The sequence below is a fragment of the Corvus hawaiiensis genome, chromosome 11 (genome assembly GCF_020740725.1).
Source record: "Corvus hawaiiensis isolate bCorHaw1 chromosome 11, bCorHaw1.pri.cur, whole genome shotgun sequence".
NCBI classification, from domain to species: Eukaryota; Metazoa; Chordata; class Aves; order Passeriformes; family Corvidae; genus Corvus; species Corvus hawaiiensis.
The window spans coordinates 4,855,800-4,880,214 of NC_063223.1; the positions used below are offsets into that span (position 1 = coordinate 4,855,800).

Consider the following 24,415-nt stretch of genomic DNA (forward strand, 5'->3'; position numbering starts at 1 on the left):
TCACAGTGCTTTTGTGTTTGTGTTAGCAGCCTTGTGAACATGTGGAGGGATTTTAAAGGTTTGTGAACTCGGTCATGACTGAGGATTCCGAGGGGCTGGGCCAATTTGCCATCAGGTTTGGGAGCTGGAAATGCTCCCCTGGATCCAGCCCACCCATTCTACCACCACAGCATCACTCCACTGCCTTCCCGAAGCCATCAAAGCCACCGCAAAGACAGATTTATGATTTCCAAACAAGTTCAGATCCAGAAAAGGATAAGGAAGTGTTTAAACTTGTAACGTGACCCAAAGAACCAAAGGATTATAAAAAATACAGAGAAGGGAAAAAAGGCATTTGGAATCAAAGCATGTTTGCTGCTCTGACCACTTTCATAGCTCTGAGAATTTTTAAGAAGTTGGTATCTTGTGTCATTAGCGAAAACAAACAGCCCCATAAATGAATTCTCAGGAGTGTCCTGTTTCACTGCCATATTCCACCAGCGAAAGGAACTGCTCCAAGGGAAGTTTCCAGAAAGCAGAAAGTTCCTCTGAGCTACAGCACATCCCTGCCTCTCCTCAGGCTCCTCCCTGCTAAGCCCAGCCTAACTCTGCCCTGTCTGCCTCGCTGCTATTTCCAGCTAATAGATGGAACCATTTGCAGGAGTGGAATATGAGGAGCCCTCCAACACAGACACACATTTCCTGCTCGTCCTGCAATGAATTAATCCCACTTCCCTGCACATCCTGCCTGTCCAAGTCACATCCTTCCTCCAGACCAGCCTCAAGACCACAGCCCCATTAAGCAATCAAACCATGGATGCTCATTAGCTGCTGCTCCTTCTACTGTTTGCTTGTTTGGTCTCCGCTTGCCTTTTCTTCTCAGCTTACACCATGTCTGGGTCAGTAACTTCGAATTCTTTGCCTCTTGCATTGGCTCACACCTGCACACCCTGCCAGGTGTTATGGGAAATGCAGCTATTCCAGTTGTATTATTTATTTATAAAAATTCACAACAATTACACAAAAGTCAAAGCAGCCTTGGGATACTTGGCCAACTTTAGCTCACAGAGAGCAATCACAACTTTTCTGCTTTCTCCTTTTCAGATGATATATTTCATATAAGAGGATTCCTTTTTCTTTTTGCCTACAAAATAATCCAAAGAGCCTGAACAGAATTAAAAGGGCTTGGATTGACAGGACAAGGGGAATGGCTTACCACTGCCAGAGGGCAGCAGGAGATGGGATATTGGGAAGAAATCCCTCCCTGTGAGGGTGGGCAGGCCCTGGCACAGGGTGCCCAGAGCAGCTGGGGCTGCCCCTGGATCCCTGGCAGTGCCCAAGGCCAGGCTGGACATTGGGGCTTGGAGCAGCCTGGGACAGTGGGAGGTGTCCCTGCCCATGGCCCTGCCCCTGAAATCAGATGATGTTTAAGGTCCCTTTCAACCCAAAGCATTCCGTGATCCTCTCGAGTTATTTTTCCTAGTGCTGAGTTAATCCTGTGGGAAATCAGTGGAATTCAAAGGGCTTTTTTCCCCCCAACTAAACACCTCAGTCAGCTCCCTGTTTGTCTGAACCTCAGCTTACTTTAGCGAGGCTAAAGAAATCAAGCTGTCCATCAATTATTTAAAGTGTTTGGCCCTGATCCTGGGTCCACACTTAATTTCACCACGGCCTTAAAGCTGGAATCTTCCACAGCCAGAGGAAGTGGCTGGGAAAGAAAATGCCTGAATTGACTTTTGGGGTGAAATGAGTAGTTTTGGATGCTCTGAGCACACAGTGGGTGTGGACCCAGACCTGGCTGGGCTGGGAATGATCCCTTCCACTCCCTGAGCTCAACCACCTCCATCAGCAGCACCCTCACAGAGGGGTCTGAGCTGGACTTTGGGGCCTTCTCAGCAGAGATCCTGAAATATAGATGTAGAAATAAAAAAACCCCACAGGTATATAGTTATAGCTATATCAAAATCTACTCAATGATATAAAAATAGAAGTACAGCTAACACTCCAAATCTTTGTCCTTACAAGAAATGGAGAAATGCATTCTTCTGTTCCATGGAATTTAATTAGTTACTAAATTTAGGTTCTGTCAGTGCAGTTATAGAGGATTCACTGCAGTTGGATTTAAATATTGGATGATATTTTATATTTCACACAACGCTAATGGATGACATTACCTTGGTATAGATATTGTCAAGTATTTCTGTGTGAATGCTTAGGTCTATTCATAATGTTTTAGTCAGCTAAATCATATTTGATTGCATTTAAAAAAAAAAAACAAAACCAAACCACTTTCAGTCCCAGGTATTCATTATTTGAAAGCAAGAATTCAGTGACACCCTGAATCCCATAAGCAGGGAAAGACTGATCTGAAGCAAAGCCACAGGTGCAAAAATAATTAAATCTTTAAAGCATCAGACAGTTATGATGCAATCCACAGGGGAGAAGGAAAGAAGTCAGTGCTAAAATTCCTCCTTTGCCATAAACTTATTTCTTCCAATTGCTCAGTACCCTAAAATACGAAGAATTTGGGCAGAACTTTCTAGAAATTCCAGTTCTTAACTATCTCGGTATCTCTGAGCATCTCGTGCATCTCAGCTCTTCATCTGCAATAAAACAGCACAGAACCAGCTTGGGAGAATTCCACAAGGATCACTAAAGACCTGGGATTTGAAGTCCATTCAGAGCCTACAGTAAGAAGGATCAAACCAGTTCTCCAGTTTGGTTCCAACTGCTCTGCCTCAAACTGCAGAATTCATGAGGTATTTTCTCCTGGAGATGCTGGGTTTGAGACAAAATTTAGGCCAAACTTACTCAAAAGTCACAGAGAGACAGGATCTGCCACCTCAGCTGGTGCAGGGAAGGGTTTTATAAAGCCTCAAAGAGCATTCCCCCACCTTTCTTTTTAAATTCTTTTTGTTTTTACTGAGCAGATTCACACAGCCCAAACTCCTTTGCAAGATCTGTGCCACACACAGGTCCTGGAGAGAGAAGCTGGATGGTCCAGGACTAGAAATGCCATTTTAAAACATGACCCCAAAGTTTATTTTTGGCAGATGGGATTTTCCAGGTACAGACCTGAGCTCCCTCCACAACATCTGAACTCTACTTAAGTTTGATCTATAAGATTATTTTCATTCCAACCCCTTTGGACACTTGCAACAACAACATTTCCCTTCTCCCTACATGAATTTAATTTGGTCATGCACTGCAACTCTGCTTAGAAAGCTGCTTAGTGGCAATGCTTCAGAAATCTGAATCAAATTTTCCTGAGTGGAATAAAATTAGTTATCGAGGAAAGGATAATCCGCTTTTCTAGGGGCAGTGGTTCTGTATTTTAGATAATGGTTCGAAAATACAATAATAATCCTAATAATAAAATGGCTCTGAGATACAGTGAGTGCTGATGCAGCTGGCTATGGGAGCAGAGCTGCTGTCTAGGGATAAACTGGGCATGACTGGGAGCACAAACCCACAGATTTATGCCAGAAACCTCAGGACTTCCTGACTTCTCTGGGCCTGAACCTGCCAAGAGCTGCAGAGTCATTTTAGACTCCAGAAGTGCAAGTTCAGAGCTCACAGAGCTGCCTGATGTGGCCAAAACCCTGCATGGGTGGTGCTGAGCAGTTCCCCAATTCTGCACATTTTCTGGGGCCCTTTTGGGGCAAATCTCACAGTTCCAACCCCCTTTGCACCACCACCCACCCCCTCCATCTCTGCTCCATGTTTAACTTAATCACCCTGGAGGGTGATTAAGCCAATTACCAAAGGTACAGGCAGCTTTCCACCATGAAGGGCTTGGTAATTCCCAAAATCCAAGTTCCAGGAGCTGCTGGTGGCTGCAAACAAGGTCAACCTCCCACTGCCTCAAATCACACCCCAAGTGTGATGTCAGAGCATCATCTCTCCTCATCCCAAATTTCTCAGCTACGCCCTGCCTGCCACCATGCCAAGTAGTTTGGCAACTCAGAGAGGACTGGAACCTTCTCAGGAACTGGGATCATCCATCAGCAAGAGAGGCAGAATCAGAAAAAAACTAGTAAGAGCAAAACCATGGCCAGGGAAGTGACCTGCCACGGAATTTCTGTTGGAAAAAACCTCTAAACTCATAAAGTCCAACCATTTCCCAGCACTGCCAAGGCCACTGCTCACCCATCTCCCCAAGTGCCACATCCACACAGCTCTTAAATCCCTCCAGGAATGTTCCAGCACTTCCTGCTCATTGGAATGTGATCAAGGAGCTCCTCACAGTGCACCTTCCTCCCAGTGGCAAAAGTTACCAGTGGTGCTCGGTGACCTGTGCCATCCTGTGCTCACAGCTCTTAGTGTGACATCATAAAATCTGAAAAAACTTTCTCAACCAAACTCTTTTTTTGCTGTGGACCCCCACTAAAAGGAAATTCCTTTAAAAAAATTGCATCAGGTTCCCGGAAGAGCTCACAGGCTGGAGGGGTTTTATCCCCACTTTCACCACCAGTGGAAAGCACCAGTCCCAGCCAGCTGGGCAGGGCGGCTGTGCTCTCCCCATCCCTCTGGGAATGCAGGACAGGCCCATTCCAAACCCACACACTTTTTGTGGAAAACTCTTGGCCAGTGAGACCACAGGGCTCCCAGGCCCCATTTAGCTGAGCAAGCAAGGCTGGGAACCCATTAATTTGCTGGGTGAGTTATGGTTCCCTGCAGCACCTTTTGTTCACTGTCAAGGTTCTGCAACAATGACGGATGCAGCTACGGCCAGCCCCAAACTCCAGAATTTGATCTACTAAATCATTGCAGATATTAAATGTCTCAGCGATAAGCCTGGCAAATGCACTCCTCTGGAACTCACACTTGGTGCTGAGCACGAGCAGGAGGGACTCCCCACACAGTTCCCTATTGTTCCATGGAAAATTATGCAGGGTGGTAATGTCATCGCTCCCCGGAAAGGAACCAGAATCCCAGGAAAACTCACACAACTTCCTAAAGGGGCTGCTAAAAGGAGCCACACATCTGCCTGGGTGAGTGAGGCAGCACCGTGGGGCATTAGGAGCTTGCCAATCCCAGTTTTGATAGCAGGAGCTGGACGTGCATATAACATTCCCACTTACCCTGGTAAATAAACAGAAAAGACTGCAGCAAAATAAAGAACCAGGGGAGCACAGGCAGAATGCTTAAGCAGCAAGACACAGGCAGGGTTTCAGTCTGGCTCTTCTCAACCTCAGTATTAATCTTTTTTTGTTTAAAACCATCTCCTTCCTTCATCCACAGCAGACAAGAGAAGTGAGCAAATTTCACCCCATCTCATTTATAAAGAGCACGGAGCTGTTCAAAGGAATCCTCACCCAAAGCAGATTAAGGCACGAAGAGGGTGGAACAATTGCTGCTTCATTTTTAATTTCTCCAAGTCACCATCAGATAGATGACAGTGGTTAGCACAGGAAGGATTCTGCAGGCTTCATAAACAATAGAGGTATTACCCATTATCACACAAGTACAAATTAGTTTGACCTTTCCAGCTTTTTCATGTGAGGCTTCCTTTTTTCCACTTGACTAGAGAAAATATTGAGTCGAGCCATGTTCTGCACTCTCCCTCCTCAGATGTGTTTGGCCAGTGTTTCGTCCCTAAACCTGCGATTAGGAGAGACCCATTAAACATGGAGTTCACCTGAGGAATTCTCTGGCTCAAACCAGCACATTCCTGGTGCTCCCTGGGAGAGCCCCGGCCTCACTCTTGGGGTTGCTCCACACCTGCTTCTCCCATCCCTGCCTCCCTGGGGGAGCAATGCGTGATGTGGTCATTTCATATTCCATGGGAAGTGCTGGGAAACAATATGGAAATATTGTTGGGGTGGCAGAGATCACCAGAGAGCCATGGAATGGTTTGGGTTGGAAGGGGCGTTAAAACTCATCCTGTGCCACCCCTGCCATGGGCAGGGACACCTTCCACTGTCCCAGGCTGCTCCAAGCCCCAATGTCCAGCCTGGCCTTGGGCACTGCCAGGGATCCAGGGGCAGCCACAACTGCTCTGGGAATTCCAGCCCAGCCCCTCCCCACCCTCATGGACAGGAATTTCTTCCCAATCTCCCATCCATCCCTGCCCTCTGGCACTGGGAAGCCATTCCCTGGGTCCTGGCCCTCCAGCCCTTGTCCCCAGTCCTTCTCCAGCTCTCCTGGAGCCCCTTTAGGCCCTGCAAGGGGCTCGGAGCTCTCCCTGGAGCCTTCTCTTCTCCAGGTGAGCACACCCAGCTCTCCCAGCCTGGCTCCAGAGCAGAGGGGCTCCATGGCCTCCTCTGGATCTGCTCCAGCAGATCCACGGCTTTGCTGTGCTGAGGACCCCAGGGCAGAGAGGGAAGGATGCTCAGTTCCGTCCTCCCTGCCCACAGCCCTCATCCCTGCCCACCACAGCAAAGACTGCCTGATCCCATGAAAACTCAGCCGCTTGGATTTAGAAACTGGATTAACACCAAGCTCTCCTGAACAGAAGCATGTACACCCCTAGGAAGCCTTCTGCATGTCCCCAAGCAGTAGAATGGCACAGAGAAGCGATCCCTTGTGCCAAGAACTCCCAGGACAGCTTCCCTGGGCAAGCCATGCACTCACTGCTCACGGACAGGCATCCCTGCGAGGTTTAAAATCATTCCTCACAGATAATCAGCACTTTTTATCAGTGACCTGGAACATGCTGCATCCAGCACAGGAATCCTCTGGTTCTCCTGTTCATTCTGTGTGGAAGCCAGAGGAGCTGGGGAGGAGCAGGCAGAGGGTGATGCTGAGCCAGCCACAAACGCTGTACCTGTCAGCCAAAACGTGGGAGGAGCTGCTGCATCCGGCTGGGCAAGGAAAGAGGGAAAGCAGCGGGTGGAAAAGCAGGGAAAACAAGGGGGGTACCGAGCACACAATCCCGACAATGACAGGATATTCCAAGGAGAAATTTGATGCATTTTTGTGTCAATTCCTCAGAGTTAGGGATGCTGAGAAAATTCCAGTGTAGCAATTGGGGTTAGAGGTGCTAAATCCCCTACCCAGCTAAAGCCCTGTCCTGCCTTATCCCGGGTTGTGGAGCAGGGTGTTCCCACTGCTCCGGGCTGGCTGCGGGATGCTCCGCGGGATCAGAGCAGCGGGCTGAGTGCTGCCACCCTGTGGGACCCGTGTCACTCCTGCCTGTGCTGGCACTGCCGGGATGCTCAGCATACTCCTGAGTCTGGGAAGCTGGAGGGGCTTGGAAGCCCGAGCCAGCTGTTCCCAGAGAAGCACAACACACGGGGATACTCCCGACAACAAATTCAGGAGCTGGGGTGCTTATAAATAGGATTTAGAACAAAAAGGTTACTGAGTTCTGAGCAGAATAAGAATAAATGTTGTAATTCAGACTCATTAGTAAGGCAAAGGTAACTGATGAATTTACACAATCCCTGTTTGCTCCCACAGAACCAGGCCTGGATGGAAATCCTGCTTTGTGCGTCACTAGGAGCAGATCCAGTCTGAAATCACTGCTCTGCTGTGCTTCATATTTCATTCATTTCTGCTTCCAGCGATACATGCAAAACAGAGGGCATGATCCATCTCCCTAATTGAACAATACAGATCAATTAAATATGAAAAGTCATTCTTGGACTGAAACCCTCTTAGGCAAATGTTCTGCTCTTATGCTAAGTAACTCTTTTAAAAAGCTGGGAGTTGAGTGCTGTTCAGAGGGGGTTTTATTTATTTATTTTCAAAAGACTGGGAGACAAAGCCAAAAAGATTCATCCATTCATTCATGACAAGAGGAGATAGAGTTTTGACCACTGAGCAAGGTAGCAGTGAATGAAGAAATATCTTATTTGATGGAAATTCCTCGGTGCTGTTTGTGTGAGGTGAAGAACCCAAACCAAGGGCCAGCGATCAAACTGGATGAAGACCCCTCTGCTCCAGATGTTCCAGCTATAGCTGGAAAGGTGTAAAAATGAGGGATGGGAATCATCAGCAGGAACAAAGAGCAGGGAAAGCTGTGCCCTGCGAAGCCCCAGCAGCCCTTGGGCTCTCCCTGATGGCTTTTTGGGTCTCCACACTCCCATCACTGGGAGCACAGAGATGCAAATGGTGTTTTGTTGTCTGGAAGTCTTCTGTGATCTGAATAAGAGGAGGTTAAGAAGCCATGCACTTAGAGATGGGTTAAAAACCCCAGGGAGGTGATTGCCGTGCAGCACCATTCACCCTCCACAAGAGAGGTTTTCCCACCGCAATCACCCCGGGATGGCCTTTGTTCCCCTTCTTAGGCTCTGATTAAACACAACGACCTGCTAAGCCTCATGTCAATTGGGCTTAAACACCACAGCTCCTCCTCGGCTAAACATTTATATAAATAAATAAATGCTAAACACAGATTTCGCCCGAGGCCAACAAAGATACAACACTGACAGAACTTCTGGAGGAGCGAATCAGTCTGGAATTAGGAGCAGCTCAGGGCTGACTGGGCTCCTGGAAATCTGGAGAAAGCCAAGCCTGACCGTGGGGTCTTTCAAGCCCGTCTTGCTCTCAAAGGAGGATTGGGGAAAGCCCCAAGAGAGGGTTAACAAGGACTGAGTCTCACTGAATCCAGAAACCGAAGAGGAGAAAAGGTGGGGAAGAACCATCCTGGTGCTTTTCTTTTATCCGTGGTATAACATATCTCAGGAGAACTTGGTACTGGCTAGACTAGAACATGAATAAAGATGCTTGGCCAGATCTGATACATCTCCAGCAAGTCTTCAAGGAATACAGCATCAGCAACTGAACAACTGGGAGCTTGGGGGAGAATTAACAGAAGAAACAAACGTGGCAGAACCTCGTTTTTGAAACCTTTAACACAATTTTTTAAAGAATCCCTGCCATTTTGAAAATTAAATGGTTGCAGATGATTTTTTTTGAGTCCTTCTGAAGTGGAATAAGTGCATCACTTACCTCACTGGAGGCCACATGCTGATGCATCTATGCTGTGATTACAGCCCTAAGCAAAAATCCCAATTTATGTTGCAGAGGCAAAACTTCCCCTTCTGCTCCACCTTCCTAAAGCTGAACTATGCACGTGACAGTCACCAGATTGTTTTCTAAATGCTTTGACCCTGATGGTTCTGAGGGCTTGACTTTCATTGATTTAACCCAGCAATTAAAAACACCCCAACAAATCTTTCTTTTTCTTGGTGTCAGGCTGGGATAGATTTTTACCCTGCAGATTGCGATAAAATGACTGTACCCAGGGAACAGCAAAGAATGGAGTTATTTCCCAACATCAACACACTCAGAACCCTGTTTAGTGCAGAAAATGCTGCTCTCTTGGTTCATAGCGAATGTGAAGCTCATTTGTGTTCAGATTAGAAGCAGATTTGACACAGATTTGACATATTTCCTTTGAGTATCCCCACTTTTGGTGGCTGCTGGGAGGAGCAGGCAGGAAGAGTTGTGCACTGGCGTGAAACAGTAAATCATATGGGTGTCATCATTATATATTTGCTTTGCTAATAATACAAAGAATGAATCACTGCTGTCATGATATTCGTATTTATACTCGAGTAACCACCGTGGCAGATACCAGTGAAGATGTGTGCAAGTTTCAGCCTTGGCAGCACGCCTGGCCCGCAGCTCGCAGCTGACATTTGTGGATTTGGCGTGATTCACGGCACTTTTCTGTGTTTGTGATTACCTTCCTGTCAGGGGCTGCGCATCACTCACCCACCAAGTGGCAGAGACTCCCAGTGGGAAGGAAAATTCCCAACTGTTGCACCAAAGCTTCTCCAAAGACAGCTGAATCCTCTGTGTGACCATGGAGCTGAGCACCAGGTCACCAGCCATCAAAGGGAGAGAGGGAACTGCTTCTGCAGAGAGTTCACCAGGTCATCCCAGGCCACCGAGGGAAGGTGTGGGAAGAAACTCCAGACTTGCTCTATTCTAACAGGGCTAAAAATAGACCCGTGATGATTTATGAACTTTCAAAGGCAGCAGAGTATTTTTAAGCAGCAGCAGCTTCTCCTGCTCCGTCTGCATCCTGGGAGCTGCCTACTCGGCACCAGGGCTGTGCCCACCCTGCCCTGATGGGGACCAGCCCCTCCAGCACGCTCACCAAACAATTAACCAAGACCACGAGAGCAAATAAAAAGGCAGTGATCTGTCCATCTCGGGAGTAATATCTTTCCTTCACTCTGCCTCGTCCTTACCTCTGAGTTTCACATATTCATTTTAAAATCAAGTTAACGCCACAGAACTGTCAGACAAAGCCAACTCCTGAAGCCAAGGTAAATAAGTCACGTGGCACCAGAATATTTACAAAATGCCTCTGAAGTTTTGCATCTCCAGGAGAAATTTTACATGAGCTCACCCCTGATTTCCAGCTGGCCCTCATGGGGTAACATGGGGTGAGTTTGAAATGCAAGAAATCTTCATCCCAGTAAATAAAGACCTGGACAGCAGCAAGAAAGACTTTAATGCACGAGGAGGTGCAAGTTTGGGAACCAAGTGGGCTCTCAGCAGCTGCTCACTGGCTGCCACTGCTGCTGCCCTTCCCTCTGGAATAAAAGCTCCTCAGCCAAGGGCTGAAAATCAGCACTCAAGAGTCAAGCACTGGAGGGATTAACACTGGAAAAATCAAGCCAGGACACCCTGGAGAAGGATGGTTGTGGTCTCAGAGACACCCACCCCACCACCAGAGATGTCCCTGTGGCCCAGGGGAGAGGACACGCCACCCCTCACCCCCTCCCACCACGCAGACCACACTGAAGGCACTCCTGCCCTCCTCAGCCACCCCTGGTGAGCTCAGGTGAGGGGCTGGGAGCTCCAGACATCCCTGTTAACCCATGGAAAGCCAGGCTTTGGAGGCTGCAGCATCTCATCCCATTTTCCAGGAGGCTGCCTGCACAGGTGAGCTGTGCTGTCATTCACATTCCCAACACACGTTTTGTCATTGTGGAGAACAGAACAAGCTTAAAATTCTGGGAGCGCCAGATGGGCGAGAAGAGAGCTCAGCTCTATTGCAGAAGGTAAGGATGGGAAAATCTTACAAATTCCAGAGTTTTGCCAGGATCATTCAACTCTAACTACCTGCTGGCACACCCTGCTTGCTTCCCTCCACTCTAACCAGCCAAGAGCTGTCTCCAGGCAGGGGCTGCTTGGGGCAGGAGACCCTCAGAGCCTCCCAAAAGGGAAATACACCCAGAGTTTGGGGTGGCTTCCTGCAAAGGGCCACCTCCTGAGATCCCCCAAAATCTTGTCAGAGGGATTCAGCTGTGCCCAGAGTTCAGCACGGGAGGGAGAGGTTGCTGCAGCCAGTGGAAGCCATTGTCTCTAGCAGGCTGCTTTGGGAAAATTAGTGGTGTGCCCACCTCTAAATGAGGCTGTACGGCAAGGAAAAGAGGGATTAGCCATGTAAAGTGAGTCCTTTTGGTATTAGATTAAAGAGGGGAGGTGACTTTGAAGGATTATTCAAGAGCCATTTAAGCAGTTTTCAGGGACTTACAAACGCAGAGTAAAAATGCAGCTCCTCAGGTCCAGAAAAGAAGAAAAATTCCGTTTCCTGGCCAGGAAAGTAGCAGGTAAGGCTTCTGAGGGACCCTCTCAAGTGCAGGCCCCCAGCATCCTGCTCCCCACGCCCGGTGCTGGCTGTGGAACCCCGGCTGGAGCATCACCTGCACACCTGGGCTGGAGCTGCTGCAGGAACCAGAGGCACCAGGGAAGGGGCTCCAACAGCCACGATGCCCGTGGGATGGGTCACGGCACCCCCTGGGCTCCCTGCCAGCACGGGGGAACAGCCACCCACCCACTCACTGCGGGGCAGGGGCTGCTGGATGTTGGAAAGGAGCTCCCGAGTGTCGCGACCATCACAAGAGGAGCTGCCACTAGCCCCTGCTCCCACCTCAGTGATTTATCCGCTGGGATGCAGGTCCTGAACCGATCCATGGAAACCGGAGGATGTGCAAGCACAACCACAAAAAACTGACTTCTCCCTGCAGCCAAACGTCCCCTGCGCTTCCCCGCACCTCAGGTGCCTCATCAACATGCTGGCTCTTAATCCTCTGCCCACATTAATCCTGCGAGGGAGAGGATTACGTGGCTCCAAGACATCAGGCTGCTCTATCGAACGAGCCCTCCTCGGGAAAAAAAAGTCCCTCTTTGGCTTAGCCTAAAAGGTGACGGGTAATTAGTATGTAAGGTACAAACTATTGCCACTTGTTATGCAAGCGGCATCCTTTAATTTGTAGTTTCGATAGCAAGCCGTTCCTGTCTGGGATAAATAAAACAACACGCTGCAGTATGTTCCTCACGGCACGGGAGCAGCAGCAGCCTGGGGAAAGCAAAAGGAGCTCCAACTCCAGCCGGGAACGCGGCTGGAGCCAGCAAAAAGTTCTGCGTGCGCCTGGAGCAGCCTGGCGGGATTATCCCTGCGCTCACTCCGGGATGGACCCGCGCTCGCTCAGGGATGGACCCGCTCCGTGCCCGGGGAGCCGCAGCCATCCCCACCCGGGCCGGCTCTGCGCGACCCCGAGCACGGCTCCGCACGGCTCCGCACGGCTCCGCAGCACAGCCCGCACCCCGCGGCAGCCCCGCGCTCCGGGAGCACCGGGGGGACCCCGGCGGGCACCGCGCTCCGAGCCCTTCCGGCCGCGCTCTCCCTCCCTCGCGCCGCAGCCTGGCTTAAAAATTCCTTATTTATCTTTTTTCTTTTTTCTTTTTTCCCCCCCGTTTTAAACCTGCCTCCCTCCTCGCCGTGCCGAGCCGCGCTTACCTGGGCGGGGAGGGGGGGACATGCCCGGCCCGGCGCGGCTCCGCGGGTGCGGGCGCTCCTGCGCGGCCCCGCAGCCCCGAGGTGCGCGGCGAGCGCGGCTCCCGCAGCCCCGCGGCCGCAGCATTGAGCGGCAGCGGCGGGAGCCGGGCGGGCTCCGCGCAGACCCCACCCCCGGCCCCGCCGTGCGCGGGGGCGGGCGGCGGAGCGGCGGCGGCCGCGTTAACCCTTCCTGCCCCGCCGGTGCCCGCCCGGTGCCCGCCCGCGGCCGTGCGGCAGCGCTCGGTCCCAGCCCCGAGGGCAGCGTCCCCCGCCCTGCCCCCGGCTCGCTGTGCTGCAGCGCAGGTGCGGCTCTTTGCGCTCCCGCGGCTCCACCTGCATCCCGGGCAGCTCCGAGCCCGTTCCCGTCGCGCTCCCCGCTTTTCCCCCATCCCCGACCAGCCCCGGTCCCACTACGGGAGACCACAGAGTCCCAAATTACCGCTAGCGGCTTTTTTTTTTTTTTTTTAATTTTCCCCTCCGCGCGTTGCCCTCCGGTTTTAATCCCAGATTTGCCGTAATTATCTCGCTCTGTAAAGGGAGCCTCTCCTCACCCGCCTGCTCTGCCACCCTCTCGCTCAGCCCTTCGAACCCACCGTCTCCCTTCATCCCCTTCCCGTTCCTCCTCATCCAAGAACTGCGCGTGTTGTGAGGGAGATGAGCCTGCGAGCACAGCGCACCTGGGTGCCAGCCCTGCTGCTCCCAAGCTCTGCTGGCTGTCCCTGTGCCCAGCGATGCTCCCAAACCTTCCTCAGGTTCCCTCCTCAGGGTCTCTGCTTGCTGCTGCAATGCAAATGATGAGCCGCAAACTGCTTTGAAAGTCATGAGTCCAGGCTTAATAAGCGGCGTAGTGTAAAGGCACGGAGAAAAGAAAAAGAGTACTCAGAAGTGAGGGTGGGACCTACCTTTCCCCCTGTCCCGAAATCCTGTCCCGGGAAGTGCTCTTAAATGCCTGTGCAAAAAAATGCCTTGCAGTGAGAAGAGGGTATTCAGTCTTAACTGTGCCTCCCCTGGGTTTTGAGGGATTAAACGAAACCCTTATTATGTTTAATTATCTCTAGAGTTGCTCTCTGTGCTTGCTGCCTTGCTTTATGGTTTAATAAACTGCACGTCGATAGAAGCTGAATGACAATTAACGTTAGTGCAGGTTGGGTTGGCATTTACTGCTGCTCGCAGGTTCCTCCTCCACGTGCCTGCACTCAGGTGTTTCATCACCATCTATCAGATCCTCTTTATCCACACAGCTCCTCGCTCCCAAAGGATCCATCCAAAACCTTGGGAAGCAGCCTGGGCAGCTCAGGAGGGTGGCTGTCCCAGCAGAACCCCATGCAGGGGTCAGCTCTGCAGGTCCAAGGGGTTGGGAGCACTTCATAGAGCAGTAACAACACCCTGGAGCATCTCCAGGCTGATGGACCACCTGCAGTTGGCTCAATCCTGAGCAGTCCTTAAGTACTTCTTATCATGGAATCATGGTTGGAAAGGATCTCTGTGATCATCAGGTCCAACCTTCATGATGGAGGATGGCCCTAAACAGAGTTCACTGCTTCTGGAGAGGGGCCAGCGCTGCCTTTCCTGAGCCCTACTGAAGGTTTAAGGTTGGGCCCAAGAGTGAATCAAAGTCGAGGGGAGGAAGGAGTGCAGCACTCGAGCCGTGCAGGAAAGAATCCCCTTGTGTTATGCAATGTTATATAAATGTTGTGTATTATTTGTGTAATCTCATCCTGATTTATACAGGAGGGGAGCCTGCTCAGCAATCCAAAATAAAGTTGAGCGCCAAGTGCTTTCAATTTGGGAGCGCCTGTGTCTCCAAGGTCACCTCATAAATCCTGGCACTGTGGCATGGCACTGCCAATCTGTGTGGGGTGTAATAACTCTGGAGGGAAATCAACACTGGAAACGCTGCCGAATTTTTCAAAGGGAACATGCATTGAATGCATCATCATCACCATAACCCAGCTGAGCGTGCAACATCCTCGCAGGCAGCGAGGAAAAACATCTCCCACCCTCGGCTGGGTGGCAACCAGCAGCAAATGAGAGCTGAAAGGTGAAGGCAGGGCGGCGGTGGGAGCAGACAGATGGCTTCCCTGGAAAGCCTTTTGGTTGTGCCGCCTTCCCTGCACACCTTTAACTCACCCCTGAATGAACAAGCAAACCAGGTCACCTGCTTTTTGGTTTTTTTTTATCCCAACAAATCCACAAATAAGGCCAAAGGTAGAAGAGTCAGCAATCAAAGGCTCCCGTTGAAAATTCAGACATATTCTTTTGAACAAATAGTCTCGAATACTTCATAAATCTGGCAAGGAAAAGTGCCTGGCGGGTTTTTAAGCTGGGTTGTAACAGCGAAGCTGACACTTTGAATCAAGCCTCGCAGCGCGACCTTCAGAAACTGCTGCACCGCCGTGCCCGTGACTGACAGCGGGAGAGCCCTGCCCGAGCATCGCCACGACATTTAGCACGCTGGTGTTAATTAGCTACAAACAAACCGCTCTGAGCTGCCGTGGAGGCTGCCCCGTGTGTGGGGGTGTGGGAGTGTGTGTGCACACAGAGCCACCAAGGAGGCAGAGCTCGGCCCAAGTCCTGCCCCGGGACAGCCACACGGAGGGTCCCCAGGCTGTCACCGCTGTGTGCGCCTGCACAGAGCAGTAAACACAGCCCTGCACAGCCCTGCAGCGCTGCTACAACCAGGTGCAGAGGTGGAGCAGATACAGACTGTGATTTATGGGTGCTGAACTCGCAGCCTGAACTTGGCAGAGGCTCCGGCGTTTAGGCTGCAGTTTGTGTAAATCTTAGGAAAGGTTTGGGCACGATTTTACTGATACAGTAAGAGTTTGTTAAGGAACTCTGCTTTAAATGACTGCTGCAAAACATCCCCAAGGTTTACACTGGAGTTTTGTCTGACCTTTAATTAAAATACCAAGGCTCTCTTTACGTGGTGATGGCTATTTGTAAAGTCCTCTGAGGGTTGTGTCTAAGTTCTGCTTGTATCTCGGTGATATCTTGGCGAGCAACGCAGCTCACAAGGAATTTTGGAGAAATCTGCCTTTTTTTTATCATCACCAGCCTTGCATTGTATGATTTTCATTTTAGGACAATGCATCAAACTGATAATTCTTAATGTGATGCAGTGAGAAAAGTGTAATCAGCAACTGGCTGAGAGTTATTCGTGATGGGACCTGTAAATATTCTTGAGTGCACAGCCCTGTGACAACACAGGTGGGGATTTGTAGGGAAATAAATCCTTTACACAAGGCTGAAGTGGAAAGGTGGGGGATAAATGGCTTGGGGGCCTGGTGTCCTGTTTGGGAGCCGGGAAGAAACAGAAGCAAAACCTCGGTGTTGTGCCAGCACAACTCAGTGCTTGTTTCAGAGATGCACATTCCATGTTTGCTCCTCAATCCTTGGCCAAAAATGCCAGTTATTGCCAATTTCAGTGGAGTATTTTGAAAGTATGGATATTCAGCACTGACAAATAGTTAAGAACCAAAGATCTAAACCCACAAACTTTGTGCCTTCAGGTGTAGTTTCAACAACTTCACTGTCCAGGCATAAAAAACAGCTTTCAAGGCACAGATTCCTAAAGGAATCTTGATTTCTTTAGTTTAATTCCAAATTCTTCAGGTCTATAAAGTCTCTGGAAGGCAGGAGCAGTTCTGTCTGAATCAAGGAGCACAGCAAAGAACCTAAACATTATAGCTGGGGAAGTCTTTCACAGTTTAAAAAGCTCAGCTTAAGTAGTGACTGAGTCCCGAATCTTTCCATGTTTTTCATTGGACTTCCCATACCCAAACTCTCCCTGAACCTTTATAAAATTTCCTTAAGGCTCTAGCTTCCTAATAACAGTTGATAATAATGCACATTTTTTATGACCAAATGGTGGAATTCGGAATTTTTTTAATGAAAATCATGCAATTCTCCGATGGTAAAACTATAATTTATAACTCTAAATTAAGGCCTTAGGTTGCAAAGCAAAGAAGAAGCAGAATGGGAAAACCCTGAAGCTTCTCAGTCTAATAATTAGAAATTATTTTTTTGTTATTAAAATTCCAAGGTGACAGGCACTGCTACGTTTTATTAGTCAAAGAAACACAAGATAAGCTTCATTATCTGCAGTGATTTTTTTTTGAGAGTAGATTTAAAATGCAATAATTCAATTACCTCCGAAATCCAAATAAAATCTCCCCATATTCCTCAAGCACCGCCAAAGGGACGTTTCCAATGACACAACCTTAATAATGCCCACATTAAAAATGTTAAGAACAAATACTTTGAAAGCCCCCAGAATTCCGAGTGTGTCTCCACGATAAGGTGGTGACATTTATAAATGCCATGTGATTAGCATGTGAAGGGAGATACACATTCATTGTGTGCTCAGACCTATTAATCATCCATCACCTGATAAACATGGAATAAAATGCCCTCTCTGTTCCCTTTTGGAGTCCTTCAAAAGATGGCTCTTGGTGCTGATAACTCCAACATTCCCTCAGATCCCTTAGTTAGGGGTTTTTATAACAATAATTTTGGTTGTGTTCAGGCAGGATCTTCCTAAAGACCATGATGGATTTTGGGTGGATGAAGGAGTATCAACCAACACCTCATCAGCTGTGGGGCTGATTCTTCTTCCAAGGGGTATCCAAGATTCCCAGGCACTCCCAGGTGTTTCTGTTGTAAATATTCCACTGAAAACTTTGGCTTTTGGAGAAGGAATCTGCACTTTAAGCTTCAAGAGTGGGGGTAGGTTTGTGTGGGGTATGAGGAGGGAATTCTTTCCTGTGAGGGTGGGCAGGCCCTGGCACAGGGTGCCCAGAGCAGCTGGGGCTGCCCCTGGATCCCTGGCAGTGCCCAAGGCCAGGCTGGACACTGGGGCTTGGAGCAGCCTGGGATAGTGGAAGGTGTCCCTGCCCATGGCAGGGAGTGGAATGAGACAATCTTTAAGGTCCCTTCCAACCCAAACCATTCCAGGATTCCATGATTTTATAATGAAGCCCCTCTAGCTTCAATCAGCCCCACAGATTCTAAGAAACACCTCCATGATCCTCCATGAGATGTGACCTGGGAATAAGTGACAGCTTTCCCTCTCAGGGAAGCCTGTGGAGACAGGCTCTCCAAGGCAGATAAAGTTCCAAGTATCCAGAGAAAAATCAACTTGAGGCACTCAGGAGTTAATGTCACAGGACAGGAGTGATCAAATCAAACCCTGCTCTGTCTTATCCAACATCTTGCCTCAAATCATGGTTGTCAGGACTTATTCCAAGGAAGGGAGTGAGAAATGTCTCCTTCCTCTGGGACATGGGGAAGGTGGACATCCAAAAGCGTGAGCTTCGGTGCTTTTGTGTCATCCCACTTCCTGCCCACTAATCCAATTGCCAACAGCACAACAATGACACCGAGGAATGGGAGAACTTCTGGGAATAACTGCCCAGGGGGAACTTTTTGCGGTGTGTGTTGTATTAATACTCCCGAATTCAGGAACTGCAATGACACTTTTGTGCTTTTATCCACCACAAACACACGCAGAGCTGCCCCTTTCACAGCACAGCCTCCGATTCCGGAGCAGCGGCGTGGGCTTGGTGGGATCTTTCCACATGCCACTCGTGGGGTTTGGGCTGGATGAAAGTCACAGGGAGCTCATGAAAACCCCTTCAAAATAGGAACTGCTCTTCCCAGTAATGAGAACAGGAAAGGCTTTAAGATTTCCACTAGAATGGGAGCCACGGAGACAATTCTGACCAAGACACAGCCTATTGTTAATGTACAGATAAGGAAGGCCAAAAATAGAACTGTATTAATTTCAGCACAGAAATACAGGGGAAAATATATTTGTGCCAAGGAAGGAGAAAGTCATACAAATTTTTATTTGAACGATTTCTGTAGAAATCCATTAAAAACAGCAGAGAGGGGCAAAAAGAAAGTGAGGGAAAACATCTCTCTGCAGCTTATGAATAACAGATAAAGTTTATTCCAGTAATGATAGGGTATGTTTGTATTTGAAGAATAGTAGCCTGCCAATAATAAAGACAAATACTTTCATGGCTGTTAGAAGAATAAAACAGAGCTGATTCTTTTATTTTTTTTTTAATTGAAACAATTATTTTTTCCCGAGGACAGTTGGGTACATTCGACAGATAAGTTATTAACTGTCACTTTTGGAGTTTTAGCTTTACACAGCAGTCACCAAGGCACTGATTGTGCATACATAATTTCCTAAAAGGGATCATGTTATTATGGAAGTCGTGTTAGCAGCGGAGGAACACGAATATTCCCGCTTAAGTCATTACCTGAGAATAATATCCTGAACTGGATCCATCCTGGGGGAGAAAACAAACCCAAACAGCTCAGGCTCAAATGTATTTATGATATTTATGTAAACACAGGAGAGGTTTTAGATATGTGATGAGGCCAGAAAAAAGTCAGATCAGTGTAAACATCTTGTAGAGGGTTCAAAGTGCTGGACCACCGAGCCCACGAGACATTCCATGGGTCCCAAGTTTTGTTTTACTGATCTACATCTCTGTATCTCCTAAACTTGCAAATAGCACTGCAATTCCTTCACTTGTGGGAAATTACCATCACTTTGTGGGAGTGCATTTAAAGGAGGAGTTGTGGAGCTGCTGTATCAACCCAAATTAGAGCAGAGTATTAATGTCTTCTGCTGCCGGATGGTGGAGGGATACCACCTGAAATGTTGCCATGCATTTATTAAATGATTTGCTGGAATTCCAGTCTCTTAAAAATAATTTTTAGTTGCAAAAATAAGTAGTTCTGTAATCACATATCTCCTCAAAATTAACTCCTGTGCTGTCCAGAGAGTTCTTGAATATCTCTGGTGAAGCAAAACCTCTTTGCATGGGGACCAGGCCATGCATTGACTGATGGACATAAATGGTCCTGAATTTGGCTTTTGTGCATTCTGCAGGTTTTATGGACCTTCCTGCAGTGACAGAGGGGCTGAGCATTCATTACAAGGAAGAAGAAGAGGAGAATATTTGAAATCTTTCAAAAGCTAAGAGTTGTTTCCTCTGTACAGAATGGATTTCGCTCTGTCACAGGAGAGGCGAGGGAACCATTGGAAACCCTGAGGAAAAGCAGGGCTGGGAGGTTCCACTAAAGCTTACATTATTAAGAGTCTTCCAATGGATTTATGAACAGAAGATTACATTCTTAATGCTGCTTCTGAGAAATGGAGTGAATAATTCAAGCACACCAATATAAGTATGGAAAACAGAAAAGCACCTTGCAGCTTGGTGCTGAACAAGGAGGGTGAGCCCCGAGCTCACTGCAGCCATAGAAATGGGATACACGCAGCTAAAGCCCACTGAGAAGGACGCAGCAGCACGAAGGGAGAGGCTTTAAAGCCCAGAGTGGGAGCTCCAGCCTGTGGAAACGATTGCCAGCTAATGCACGTGGAGAAGGGAAGATTGATAGCACTGCCCACGACAAACAGAGGAGTTGCCCCATTAATGAGGGCCTTTTGTGCTGCATGTGGACAGATTTAGAGCATGTGCTCATCAGAAGGCAGAGATACTTGAGTGGTAGCCCCGGGCAGGGAGTCAGTGACCAGGGGAAGCTTCGTGTCGGGGTGAGGGAGGAGCAGAGGGGCTGCCCCTTTGAGTACCTGCACTGCTCCAGGGACTTTCTGATTCTGAAACTTGGTGCTTGTGGGACTCAGAGCCCAAAGAGTCCCAGGAGAAAGGTCCTGGCTGGGTTTTACACCAGTTAAATCCTGCATGAACAAAGCAGAATTTCCTGTTCTCTCCACCTTCAGCAGAACCCCTGCAGGGAGACAAAAGATGGCACAAAAGAGCTGATCCAAGCCATCCTTATCAGAAAGGAGCTTTCCCTTCTCAAACATCCCTGTCTTGACATGCGCCTCAGTGTGACAGTGAGAATTGATCCCTGGGCTGTGTCCAGAAGGCAATAAGGGTGAGGAATGGCTGTCCTTTCCTTGCTTTGGGGCTACCTGCTCCTTGTCTTGATTTAAAATTGCAGATGATAAATAAAGAGAAGAGGGAAAGAAGGCTGCAAGAACAAAGGATGCCAGCCTTTCCTCTCCTGCAGAGCCACCCAGCTGATGCAGCCATGCAGGAATGTTTGATGCCTGCTGCAGGTTCCTCTGCTGTGCGCTCTGTGTAGCTCAGTGTGGTTTGTCTCTCTGGCATCTCCCTCTCTGGATTATTTTTAGATCTGAGAAATGCTCAACAATTAGCTGTGCCTAACTGGGGTTGTTCTTTACCAGGCCTTTGCAGGTTGTGTTTTTGTCTTGCTGGCGGCAGAACTGTGGCCACAGCAGGGCTTGGCTCGTGCCACAAACTCACCATGGATCTGGTACTCAGTCGTGTTTGGGTAACCTGATCAGGCTTCATTTTTGCTTTTACATGCAGGCACTGTGCTGCCTGCAGCCCCCCAGCTGCAATCATGGGTCTCTTTAATAATTATTTGCTACTCTGTGATATCGATGTGGATAAATTCAATGGTAATGAATTTGCTGCCACAGAATCCCAAAGTGAGTTGGGTTGGAAGGACCTTAAAGCTCTTCCAGTGCCACCCCCTCCACACCTTCCACTATCCCAGGCTACTCCAAGCCCCATCCCACCTGGCCTTGGACACTGCCAGGGATCCAGGGGCAGCCATCAAATAAAAGAATCACGTAGAGATAAAAATTATGCATGAATATTAGTCCAGCGCTATTTGACACGGGGATAATTTTTCTCATGTTGAACAATCCCATCCTCCTGAGCTTCCTGAAAGTCTCCCAAGTTCTACCCCATGGAACATCCACCTGACACCCATTGCATGGAGCCCATGTATGCCTGAGCACAGCCAGGCTGCAGACAAGGCGAGCAGCTGGATTTTTTTTTAATGCTTTGGTAATATTCGTGACATTCATCTTGAAACTCAACTCCCTTCTGATTTTACAGGCAATTATGGCTCAGTTACGGCTGTCACATCAGCCTGGCTTTCCTTCCTCCCTCTCTCCCTTCCCTTTTTATTCCTGCATGTTAATCTGTTGGAAATCAGTGTCAAAACCTGTTTACACTTTTCCCCAACTACCACTTACATGGGCACTTTAATAATGCACCTTTGCTGTAAGCACATCACAGAGGCTTTGTTTCACATGGAGAGAGGCAGAGACCATAAATGAGTAAAAAACATGCATTACATTCCATGGAAATAATTTATTTCCAGTCAAAAAGCCAACAAAGGCCCATGTCCTATTTTTGCCCTACTTGGAGCTTTAGGCTGTGAAGCTGAGTCAGTGAAATGTCTCCAAGCTGGATTTAAATTGCCAGAGGGCAGGGATAGATGGGATATGGGCAAGAAATTCCTCCCTGTGAGGGAAGATGGGCAGGCCCTGGCACAGGGTGCCCAGAGCAGCTGGGGCTGCCCCTGGATCCCTGGCAGTGCCCAAGGCCAGGCTGGACATTGGGGCTTGGAGCAGCCTGGGACAGTGGGAGGTGTCCCTGCCCATGGCAGGGTGGCACTGGATGGGCTTTAAGGTCCCTTCCAAGTCAAACCAGTCTGTGATTCCATGATTCTGTAGAAACACAACATTTATGAACAACTGAGCACTTATGGGTATTAAATAGTTGCAAAAATGAAATAAAATAACCCAAACCAGCTATTTTTTAAATGGAAGCCACTTCCTTTCTGGAAGTGAAGTCAGTCCATGCAGTCTCAGCTCAGCTCTTCTCCCCTTAAGCCAGGACAGCTCTGTGTGTGCAGACACAGGCACTCGCCCTGGTATTTTTAAGCACTGTGGATTTATAAAACAGAGCAGGACAGGAGGGGTTGGGAAAAAAAATAACGCCACTTGCTGGCAACATATTGCACATCCTCACTTCCACCCCCTCATCTCGAGTCTGCTGAGATTTTACAGCCCTGGAAGAGCATCATTTTACGTGCTGGGAGATTCTCCTGCCCAAGTGGGGCAGGGAGGGCTATGCCATGTGGGATGTCACCTCCCAGTGCCCAGCAGGGCACGATCCATGCCCTGCAGGCAGGACAGGCATGGACAGAGCTGGCTTTGCGAGTTAAATCAGCAGAGAGGGAGGTGCATCCCACATGGCAGGGACAAGGATCTACTCCCTCGAGGAACCAACTTCTCCCAGCAGAGGGGACAGGGATGTGAGAGGGGAGGGTGTCCCCGCAGCTTCTCCCAGCAGAGGGGACAGGGATGTGAGAGGGGAGGGTGTCCCCGCAGCTGCTGCTGCTCCAGCTCCCTGCCAGCAGTGGACAGAGGCAGCTGGGGTTTGGTTCTCACACCTGCGTGTGCAGAGCTTGAGAGCCAAACGCTGCTCACTGCTCACAGAGGGAGGTCAGCAGGGCTGGTCTGGGTCATCTCTGCTCATACTTCCCCCATGGATTCCCTAGAAATACCTAAGGAAGAGTAATCCCTGGAGAAGTCTGATTTCCCACAGTCGGAATCTGCTGTTGTTCCCCAACAATAACCTCCCACAAGTGAAAGTGAAGCTGTCTCATCTGAGGCAAAATAAAATAAGAAAACGATGTCACTCTCTCATATCTCCTGACTTTTACAGCCTGATATTCACAATCAGATCAGAACAGCTTGGATCTCTTCTGTCATTTTGCCCAGCACACACTCCAAATAGCAGTGGAATTTAAACTACTATCGGTAATATTTTTATTGAGAGCCGTATTTGAAGAAGGATATCTTGCTGAAATAAGCACCTCAGCCAGTGCTGTATTTCAGGGGCTTTCATTTTTGACGCCGCACATCCACGGCGGTGACACCGCGTGTGAACCCTCCCGCAAGGCAGCGGGAGGTGTGCAGCCAAAGGTGAATTCCAGCACTGCTGATATTTGTAATTGGAGTGAAGAAAGCAGATGAAGAAAACTTTTCATCTCTAACCTTCCTGACACGTCAGCTGAGCCTGGGGTGACCTCCACCAATGAATGTTTTGCTCAAGCTGGTCTGGATCACTAGGCTGGCTTAAAGTGTCCCCAGCAATATGCATGGACGCTGCTCAGTTTGTTTTATTAAAGACTGACTTCAAGTTTAAACTAGATTTCCTGGGAGCATTGCTGATGCCTTTTCTTCTCTCTGGCGATGTGAGTCTCGCTTTTCAGTTTAGGTGCCAACATTAAAAACTGTGCCAGGTTCCCTCCCAGGATGTGCCTGGAACAATTATACAGAAATATCTGAAATGTGGGGAACAATTGAATCATGGAATCACAGACTAGTTTGGGTTGGAAGGGACCTTAAAGCCCATCCAGTGCCACCCCTGCCATGGCAGGGACACCTCCCACTGTCCCAGGCTGCTCCAAGCCCCAATGTCCAGCCTGGCCTTGGACACTGTCAGGGATCCAGGGGCAGCCCCAGCTGCTCTGGGCACCCTGTGCCAGGGCCTGCCCATCCTCCCAGGGAAGGATTTCTTCCCAATATCCCATCTAACCCTACTCTGTCAGTGTGAAGCCATTCCCTGTGCCCTGTCCCTCCATTCCTTGTCCCAAGTCTCTCTCCATATTTCCTGTTGGCTCCTTCAGGCCCTGCAAGGCCACAGTGAGGTCAGCCCAAAGCTTCTCCTCTCCAGGCTGAACAATCCCAGCTCTCCCAGCCTTTCCTTCCTCTCCATCCCTCTGACCATCCTGGAGCCTTCTCTGGCCTCTCTGCAGCAGCTGCAGGTTCTCCCTGTGCTGGGTCCGGGGCTGGGGGTCTGCAGGTGGGGTCTCACC

The 24,415-nt window shown here is 49.1% G+C and overlaps 1 protein-coding gene across 3 annotated transcripts in view; it reads right to left on the bottom strand.

Moving 5' to 3' along the window:
• The window catches only part of LOC125331430 (contactin-4), a 273,122-nt gene extending 260,342 nt beyond the window's left edge, over positions 1–12,780 (bottom strand). For all 3 annotated transcript variants that reach the window (XM_048315396.1, XM_048315394.1, XM_048315395.1), the window contains exon 1: positions 12,689–12,780. The gene's annotated coding sequence lies outside the window, so the exon portion shown is untranslated. The remainder of the gene's footprint in view (positions 1–12,688) is intronic.
• Between the last annotated feature and the right edge of the window lie 11,635 nt (positions 12,781–24,415).